General features: G+C 34.3%; 1 long non-coding RNA gene across 1 annotated transcript; it reads left to right on the top strand.

The window, feature by feature from the left end:
• Positions 1-1400: 1400 nt before the first annotated feature.
• LOC127085398 (uncharacterized) lies at positions 1401-3604 on the top strand. The gene is made up of 2 exons (XR_007789135.1): positions 1401-2658; positions 2762-3604. It is a non-coding gene; the product is annotated as an uncharacterized LOC127085398 (long non-coding RNA).
• The last annotated feature ends 3350 nt before the right edge of the window (positions 3605-6954 follow it).

Here is a 6954-nt window from a genome sequence, read left to right as displayed (position 1 = left end):
TGTTTATTTCCATGCCTTCTTCAACAAGTAAATTCAATATTTGAGCAATTTAATCAAGAGTAAATCAAGGAAACCTTATTTTAAGTTCATATGATCACCTGAGTGCTTTGAAATTCAAGGAAAAATCCAAGTACACAAGCTTGTTCTAAGTGGTTTGACCAAAAAGTCAACATTTGAAGTCAAAGTTCCAAGGATCACAACTCCTTCAATTCTCAATATTTTTGAACTCTTCTTTTTTCATATGAATCTTCTCATCATCCTCTACAACTTCTCTTTACATGGCAATATCCAATTATGCTTAGAGGATCATCAAAAGTTTGAAGACATTATAGGTCATTTGTGAACTTAGTGAAATTTGACCTATTTTCAAGTGACTTTTCCTCAACTTTCAAAGATCATAAATTCTTAAATTTTCAACATTTGAGGCTGATTAGTTTTGCACAATGTAATTTGTGATTCCCCCTACAAGTTTTCTTCAAGGATCAAGGTCAAAATATACTTAGAAGGCCATGGAATTCATTGATGCATTACAGGTCATTTTCAACCATGAAACACTCAAATTTTTCTAAGTTATGTGATCAGTTTTTTCATGATGTCGCTACGCGAAAAATACAGAGTCGCCATCGGTTTTTATTTATTCCAAAGGAAAGGGAAAATATCGAGAAAACCCCAAAGAATGGTTGTCGCAACCACGAACAGGTTCGGAAGTCGGTTATGCAAGGGGAAGGTATTAACACCCCTCACATCCATGGTACTCCATGGGAACCATCTAGGATGTTTGCGCTTACGTGTGTAATTTTTATCGAATGTTTACTTGCCAAAGGTTTGCGGAGTGGTGGTAGATTTTAAATTAGTGTGCTCGCCAAGGAATGGATCCTCGTGCCTACGTATGCCCACTTGTTGAAGTGAGAAATCAGAGCCTTCGTAGTTCGTGGTTTTGAAATTGTTTGTGTTTGTTTTGTTGATTTTATTATCTTGAAGAAGGGTTTTCGAATGGTGTCGCCCTAAGGCTCAAACAAAAGGTTTGAATGTGTTGAGTTGCTTTTATGCTTTGAGAAAGTGTTATTGGTTTCGGATCGCACTAAAGACTATGGATAAAGGTGAATACCTCAAACGGTCAAGCCAAACGTCTTGTGTTCGAAGCATTCAGAATGAGTGTAGGAAAGCTCCAGTCTCATCCCTTCTTTATCGCTTAAGGCTCGTGACATACGATCCTAATCGCCATTTATTGTGTTTTTGAATTTGCTTTGGAAAAGACCGCTTGACGTTGGATCAAGGGTTTGTTTATTGTTTTTGATTTAAGAAAAGGACCACTTGACGTTGGATCAAGGGTTTGATTATTGATTTTGAATGATGAATGTTCCTAATGCCTAAGGAGTATCGAATCAAGCAATAAAAGAAAGCGAGTAAATGCGTACATGAGAAAGGGGAGAAGGTACATGTAAAGTACAAGGGATGTGCGAAAAATAAATGGTCTCATTGTAAGGTAGCCCAAGAGAAAGCCATGTGTGTGCAATTGTGTACTAAACTAGAAAGCATGCAAAATTATCCTATTTCTAACACTAGGGGTACAATCGTCATTTCACAATTTATGGATTAAATTTCTATTTACGAAATTCTAATTAAAGAAAATTAAAATCTAAACTAGATTTAATATTTCTAATTCTAAAAAACTAAGAGATTATCTAATCTACTCTAAAAATTTAATGAGCCTAAATGTCTAATTACTTAATATTTCTAGAATTCTAGTCTAGTTTAACATTTCTAATTGGACTATAAAATTCTAAAATATTTATTTCTAATTTTCCAAAATCCCTAATTCTAAATTGAATTTCCAACTATCATAATATTCTAAATCCTAAATCTATTCTAATTTTCTCAAAATTCTAATCTAAGATTGTTTAATCAAAGTTTAATATTCCTAAAACTATTTAATTCTAATGACTAATGAACTCTAAAATTCCAAACTAAACTAATTAACCTAAATTAACTCTAACAAATACAAGTTAATCCTAATATGTCCTAATCATTAACAGTAACAGTAACTAAACAATTAACCTCCTAATCACATCTAATTATTTCTAATATTTTTAGTTTTCTAAATCATAATCTAATCTTGATTAATTCTAATGACTAATGAGACTCCAAGAAGATTGGGCCTGGCTCTGGAAAGGAGGTGTAAGTCCACGTGCAAAGGGGTGGCAAGAATATTCCGTTTAGGCCTTAGGCACAAAACAAGTCCATACCCGATCCACCAGCTTAAGCAAAAAGAACATCTCATGCCAAAACGTGAGCTACATCGACGGCATCTACACAAACGGAAACCGGGAACGGCACGATCCTCCTACCGTCATCCTTTCGTACTTCACGACCTCCACGTTTGGAAACAACGATTAATGCCATGGATTCACATTTAGCAGCCGACTTCAAATCTAAATCGTCTTCAGATATCGTATTCGGAATCAACATTTTCGATGACCTACCGGCGGACCGACGAAGGACGATTGCGGCGAACTCCAGATCTGAACTCGAGTTCATCCCTCAGCCGTTAATATCACGATAAATCAATCAAGAACAACAGACATGATAACTCGCATGCGTGTGAAGCTAAGACAAAGGCGGAAAGGAGATAACGCGTACTCACCCGATCGGGACCAAGTATTACGTGTTTTCACCTCGAGTTACTCTTTCTTCTTCCTTTGAACTACTTCTATTTCTGTTAGCTCATGGAGATCGTCTTTGTTGAGAACCTTGGTTGCAGGTTGTTTCCGAGGTAGAAGACGTAGTTTTCGTCGGAATCCAGAAATGGTGGCTAAAGGTCCGCGATGGTGGAAGAAGAATCGCGAGAGGTAGGGGATGATGACAAGAAAAGAGATGGATGAAGGTTGCTGAAGATTGTTAAAGGATTGATGAAGGTTTGTTACGGTTCGATAAAGGTTTTGGTTGAAGAATTGAGAGTTGGTGATGAGGTTGAAGGTTGGTGCGGTGAAGGTTTTGTGAATGGAGGTTGAAGAAGATTCGGTGATGGAGGGTTGTTTTTTAAGGAAGATTGAAGTGGAATCGTGATTGATGCGTGAGTTCCCTTTATATAGAGCCCTGTTTTTGCAGATTTCTTTGTTAGAGTTTGTTAGTTAGTTATGAATTTTCTGTTATGGATTGGTTATTTTTCTGTGAAATTATGCAAGTATGGAATTGGCTTGCATCGCTGGCTTGGCTTGTGCGTACTAGCTGCGTTTTGCTTGTTGTTGTACCGGCTTGGCTCGCGTGTGGCTTCTGTTGGAGTATTGTGCAGCGTTTGGAAATTGTGGCTTATGGAAGTGGCTTTGCTCATGCTTTTCGTTTGCTGCTTTGTGAAGCTTGGAGCAGCTTTTTGCTTGGTGAAGCTTGTGTTACGCTTGTTGTTTGGCTTTGATTGTTGTGCTGCTGTAGCAGCTTCTTGGAAGCTTGATGCTGCGTTTCATTGTAGCAACTGTATTATTTCATTTGCTTTTTTCTCCATTGCATTACTTATTATTATTATTATTTATTTTTATGGACAAACTACATGCATATGGTTTTGGATCATGTTATGGAATTATTTGGAAAATGGTTTATTGGTTGTTAAGTGGATATGGAAATTGTTTATGAATAAAAATGGTTTATGAATTATTATAAAATGAATTTGGAGATGTAAATGAAAATTGGGTAATTTTGGTTTTGGACATGGATAATGGATTATTGTAAAATGGATTAATTGATTTTGGAATTGGATATGGTTTAAAAATGGATAAAGAGATATTTGGATTAGTAAATGAAAAAGGATTTGGATTGGTTTATGAGTGGATTTTCTAAATGAATAGAAAAATGAGTTTGGATAATGGATTTTCTAAATGAATAGAAAAAATGAGTTTGCATAATGAAAATGGATAAATGTGGATTATGGATAGGGATTCAAAAAAGATGGATTTTTAACATAAAAAGGATGAATGGGCTAAAGCAAGTTAACAATCCGAAATCATCGACATCGAAATATTGACTTTCAAAATGACACAATGAATTAATCAGAAACTCATCGATCAATTAAAAGTCCACAAACATACTTAACCTCAAAAATCAATCCAAACTCCAAAAATTAACTTGAAATTAGAATCGATATGAAATTAGAATTAATTTGCAATTATCGCCATGATTACGAGATGATGACTGCCTATGCCATGGATTATTGAATCCAACCAACACGACTCGTGAATCGAATTGAACCATGCTTATTCCAATGAAATGTATGGAGGAAAATGATATGCAAATGTTTAGGGTTAGTGACCTATAAGATCAATGTGAAAGGTGTGGGCGAATTTCAGGGTATGACACATGCCAACTTCAACATGACATAACTTTATGCTCAAGCATCCAAATGAAACCTTTCTTGGCACATTGTAATCTTGGCCATGATGCTAACACATTGCAAAAAGGATGGAATCAAAAAGCCTCATGAGTAGGATGCCTCATTGGGTTGAACATGGTTACTTGTAACTAAAGAAATTACCATTGCACAAAACTTGAGTTTCACTAGTCTCAATTCTAAGCAAAATTAGCATGTGTTTTGGACATAAACACGTTTAAACAAGTCTCCAGAAGTTAATTTACCCTTGAAACACATCATTTGACTTAGTTTTGATGAGTTGCAAGTCACACTTTTCTCACATTCGGATCAAATTCGTTTTGCACGAATTATGCATCATTTTAGACGTATTTGGATCCCATCACATTCCCTATAAATAAAGGAAGATACTACATTCATTTCCAAGCTTTTAAGAGCCAAGAAATCCCTGCTGCAACATGAATTGTTTTTAGAAAATTCAACTATTATGTTTTGAGTTTCAGCTTATTTCGATCCAATTTTTTGATTCCATTAGCATCTTCGGCATCCTCTGAAACTTTTGCAACAATTCCCAAGCTTTGAGACCTTATGAAGTGCTCTAACCAGATAGAGCTTCATCAACTTCTGATCACCATCTAGACAAGGTAGTTCTGAGCATCATTTGAGCTCAAACAAGTTACCACAATGTAGTCATTCATTCTCTAATGTTTTCCCCTAACTTATCTGGTGTTGATTGATCGTGTTCATCATTTTATTTTTTATTTTTTGTGGCTTGCTTAATTCTGAAACTTCTCTGAAATTACCTTTGCTAGATTTAGATAAATGAATTTGGAGCATAAGGTTGAATTCAGGATGAGAAGAGGATCACAATGGTGGTGGTCCCGTGTTCTGAATTTACCAAAAGATGAAACTCCAGTGAGAGCTTATCGGAGTGTTTCAGGTTATCTGAGTTTGGCCAGACACGTTGGACATTTGAAATATTCTAATTGGTTGGATTTGATTAGATTCTGTGTGTTGTTCGCAGCGTGTTCCATTGTGCTATCTAACCTGAGGAGTGTTGGATCTGCCATGTCAATTAATGAGGTGTGGTCCAATGCTCCGTGTTTTTTTATTATTATTATTTTTCTTTTGTTATTTTTAATTTCTTTTTCTTTTAAAATTCATAGTAATTCCATTTTTCATCCAAAAAATCCCAAAATAATTTCTAAAATTCTCTTTTATTTTTCTTCATCTTATTTTTAGTTTTTCACCTTTTATTTGACTGGTTTTCTATTTTTCATAAAATTTATATTTTTTTCTTTGTTTTAATTGGTTCTAAAATAATTTTATGCATTTATAAGTTCTAGAAAAATTATTACATGCTTCTTATTTTATTTCCAGCCTTCCATAATTTTCTTGACCATTTATTTGGTGTTTTGAAGGACTTTATGGATTCTTCATTTTATTTATATTTTAAAACTCATTTAAAAAAATACTTTTGGTGCACTTTATTACATTTAATTGAATTTTATATTTGTGTGACCTTATGAACTTCTGTTGGCCTTGGATCATGATGGTTTGGATCTTAAGTCTCATCAAACTCAATGCATCTTGAGTGTTGATGGGGTAAAAACCCTAATCCAACAAAATTGATGATTGATTTTGATGATGACTTGATCAAACTTTTGATCCAATTTGGGTGTGACTTTTCTTATTCATCTCCTTCTTTTCCCATTGATCAATTGGATGTTTTGTGTCCATCTTGTTCATGATGTCCGGATTGGTACTTGATGAACTTTCATCATTTCAAATCAACCTTCTAAGTGATCATAGATCATTGAAGGTACTTTGGATTGATGCATAAGTTTGTCCTAAGTGTCATGAAGTGTCGATTAAAGTAATGGACCATCCTCCTAGCATTAGTGCTTGATCATTCCCTTTCTTTCCTTTTTTATGTGGCATGACTTTAGGAGAATGATTTACATATCATTTCTCTAGCATGTATTAACACAAATAGTATTATTGATCGACCTCTGATAGTTGTGATTTCTACATAAGTCCAATTACGATTGCTTAACATGGCGCTAAATTTATCCCAAAAGCAAAGGCATTTTTATAAGTGAGATTGTAAATCTCTTATTCCTCATGGTATTGTGTGAAAACATTACTCCCTTTTCATTTATGAGAGTTAGTGCCATACTTGTTGATTTTATCCAAGTTGGAGCCCTTATAGATGATGTATAGGTTCATATTTTCATGCTTGTGGGTGAATAGTTTAATGTTCTCCAAAAAATAACCAAACCATCTTTCATTATAATTTCTAACCTCATTTACTAACATTTTACTTTTATTAACTTTTATTTCCAAGTTATTTACTTTATTCTCTTTTATTTTATGCCATTTACTTTATACTTTATGTTTAGCATTTCATATCATATTATTTTTTATTATGTCATTTGTTCTTTGTCCATTTGGATTTTACTTTCATATCTTTGTAAAGAAAACACTAATAAGAAAAAACCTAAAAGAAACTTGGTTAACCTGATTCGATAGACTTGTGGTTACTATCCTTGGAATCATTGTGGAGTTATGCACTTAGAATTATGATCTTGACCTTT

This window comes from Lathyrus oleraceus, chromosome 1 (genome assembly GCF_024323335.1).
Source record: "Lathyrus oleraceus cultivar Zhongwan6 chromosome 1, CAAS_Psat_ZW6_1.0, whole genome shotgun sequence".
Taxonomy (NCBI): Eukaryota; Viridiplantae; Streptophyta; class Magnoliopsida; order Fabales; family Fabaceae; genus Lathyrus; species Lathyrus oleraceus.
Note: the sequence above shows the minus strand (reverse complement) of the source record. Positions and strands in the feature narration are given on the sequence as shown.